Here is a 3397-nt window from a genome sequence, read left to right on the forward strand (position 1 = left end):
CAGCCTGCTCCTCCCAGCTCTCTGGATACTGCATCATACCCAGCTCTTCTCCCAGGATGCATGGGTAGTTATGCAAGCAATGGAAGCAAGGAGTGCTTGCTGCCTTTGAAACGCTGGCTGTCATGTGGGGCTTCAGCTACTAACTGCTGAAGTTGCTCTTGAAGTTAGTCCCTGCAGTAACCAAATGCCTTTAGAAAACAATTTGCAAGTGAGCCATGTCTGTACTTAATACTGAATACCAGGGTTTCTATTTCTAGAAGGCTATTTCTATTTTCATGTATATAATACGGCGAGGCTATAATCAGAAGAATTATATCTACTTACAATCCTCTCTATAAATATTTAATACGTATAAGATAGGCTTTATTAACAATGTCCACAACTATCTTTTAGTTCACAGACTGTGTTAAACTTCTGCCACTTCTAAATAGATTTTTTTTCAGTACAGTCTTTCAGTGAAATTTAGAAAGTTTCCGTGGTCAGGAGGTAGTGGTATCTCAAGGTTTCATTTTCAAGTTTCAGCATAGGTAAGTAACAGCATAGATTTTGTAGAATTTTATAGTTACGTAATTCTCACTTCACAGTTGCATCATCTGATGCACCTTTCAGGTTAATCCTGATTGATAGCAACATAAATGAAAACAGGGTTTAGTTCTGTATTTAAATTAAAATTAATACACTGCAGATAAAGACAAATACTATGTACTTAGGCAAAAAAAGAAAAGTAGCAGGCTTGGTGGTGGTGCTGCTGCTATTTCCATTGAGTTGCATTATTTGTGATTACCTTAGCTGAACACCACCTCAAAGCACAAAAAGATTTACATGCATATGAAAGCTCATCAATATTACACTTATATTTGTTAATTCTCTAGAAAAAATAAGACACTTTGAAATACTGTATCATCTCTAGAATTCTCTGTAAACTGAACAGGGACCTGGATACCTGCATACTGTTAAACTACCACATGCATCCCCAAAGGCCTTCCTTTTATTCATTCCCACCCCAAATGTAGACCTCATGAACCTGAAATCCCTGAGCTACCTTAATTTGAGACTTATACCCCAGAAGGATAGAACTTTAATGGATGCTATTGTGAGGAGAGCATATGGAGAAGGCAGATGAAGTCTGAAGACTGACATCCATAAAGCCTTACGTATAATTCAGACCTAGGTTACAAGTGTGAGGAGGTAAATAATGATGTAATTTACCTTAAGGAATTCTTCCTGGGCATATTTGAATTGACATCATGCACAGTAAACTTTTTCTAGCCACCGTCATGTCATGACACCATCACTGGCTCAAAGGTGGCTTCCCCAGCACACATCCCCCTGGGGCCAGCAAAGGCTTCTTAACTCTCCCTTCATATATTAAGAAGCTTTACACCCTGATATCAACAAGTGACAAGACAGTAATACTTTTCTTTCTGCTAGCATACCTTGAGATCAGTCCTGCTGCTCTTTTCCAGAAGATACGGGTTAGCTGTGTATGTCGAAGAGGAAGGGAGATCTTCCAGAGATGTCCAGTGGTACTAATCCAGGAGAACTTGGGCTGAGATGAAGTACACAGTTGGTTCACCACAGTGTCATTGGACAGGTGCAGTCACGTAGACAAGACAGGGTAATGCTTCCGTCTTTAGAAATGGTTGCAGTCACCTTCCTCACCCTGCTCCTGTAAGCAAAACATAAATAGAATAAAGAAAAACTCTCATTGAATTAATAAGGAAGGGATTAGATAAACTGGTCAGTGAAGAGGGGTGGAGGAAATATGGATTATTTGAAGAACATCACCAGCCTGATCAACAGCCTACTGAATATTAATGAAAGGTTTTCTACTGGCTCCGACTGGTTTTTCCAAATCTTTCACATCACTTGCAAACATGGGCAGTAATGACAAGGTATTTTATGAAACCTTTCTTCTCTCATTTCTTCCCCTCTTCCTCTCCAACGTGAGGTTAATTACATCTTAATCCTACCTCTAGCCACCTGTACTGGCACTACATGAATCTTCACAGGAACCTGCTGTTTGCTGGCCCCTAAAGGACAACATGAAGGTAAAAAGTCTGACACGTGCTTTAAACATGCTGTACCTGACATGAGGTGGTTGATGAACCTTTGGAACCTTTTTATTTCTCTGTCTTCTCTTGGTTTGCCTGCTCTCCTCACCCTGCAATCTTAGTCTAGGGGAGGGGTATAAATTATGACATAGTTAAAATGAAACACTCCCTTTTATTCAGGTGAGTCATCTGCAGGTATCCAGAAAATGTACAGCGTGAAAATTATCAGGGCATTAGGAATACAAAGTAGGTCCTTAGAGTGCCTTTGGAAAAATAAATATGGAGCGCCTCTAATTTACAAAGACAACTCATTTCCTACTCTTCACAGTCGCAGACTAGAATAATGAGATTTCAAAGCTTCCTGTGGGTTTGCTACACACAGTGGTGTGCTGCCACGTTTCTTCAAGGACAGCCCAGAAAGCAAACTGATGCTTGGCTCCTCCTCTGACCCCGTGGCAGGAGCTGTCCTTGCAGCAGCTGGTGTCTGGCACAACTCTTATTTCCAGCAGAGCAGGCTGCCAGAGCCCCACCTTTTCTCCACCTTCCCCTCTCTCAACACAGATGCATGACAAGGGAGAACAATAGTTCTGCAGAGACCCATCTTTTCTCCTAATACAAGTTGTCTATCACAGAAAGGCCTTAATAGTCACAAAGGGTCTAGCATATAGACAACTATCTCTTTAGGAACTAGGCACATGTCCGTAGAGATTTAAAGGAATACATCAGTTTGGTTAATTTTTATACTTATTCATAATATGATGAAATATTAAAATAATCCACAGCTGTACATACAGTTTTTTCTTTTACTGGAATATAACAAATTCAGGTGTAAGTAATTCTAAAATGCATTAGATCAATGCCTGTGATAACTATGGATGTGCTTTCACAGCATTGGCTGGTGTTTTAAATCCAAGTGTCACAAAAGCCCACATTAATGACCATTAATGGACCAAAACGCACATGGAAGCCTTTGCAAATTTTCACTCAAGATGTATTTTGAAACCTGTCTACCTGTCTACAGCTTCCAAGAGAAAACGAAAGATCACAGAGTGACATTTCACTTGTTCATGTATACTTTGCATTTGACACACCATAACACCCCAGTGGTTATGAAGCAAAGGCTAGCTTGAGTCAGACGCTGTAGGTGTGCACAAGAATGACCAGCTGTGGATCTTGCAGCAACCACTGTGGCCTGAGTCATTGCTTCTGTAGAGGTTTCTCAGGGTGCTCAGTGCTGGTCCTCCTTGCATATGCAGAAGATATCCTTAGGTCCTGCCCTGCTGAGGGAGCATGGTCAGCTCCTGCCTGCAAATGTTTATGTGTGAAAAACAGAAAGTGTCCAT

At 40.8% G+C, this 3397-nt stretch overlaps 1 long non-coding RNA gene across 1 annotated transcript; it reads left to right on the forward strand.

Moving 5' to 3' along the window:
* Positions 1–3059, forward strand: LOC134159701 (uncharacterized). The gene is made up of 3 exons (XR_009963263.1): positions 1–163; positions 1980–2051; positions 2235–3059. It is a non-coding gene; the product is annotated as an uncharacterized LOC134159701 (long non-coding RNA).
* Positions 3060–3397: the final 338 nt, after the last annotated feature.

The sequence above is a fragment of the Pezoporus occidentalis genome, unplaced genomic scaffold (assembly GCF_034315485.1).
Source record: "Pezoporus occidentalis ecotype Australia unplaced genomic scaffold, CSIRO_AGI_Poc_V1 ctg15, whole genome shotgun sequence".
NCBI classification, from domain to species: Eukaryota; Metazoa; Chordata; class Aves; order Psittaciformes; family Psittacidae; genus Pezoporus; species Pezoporus occidentalis.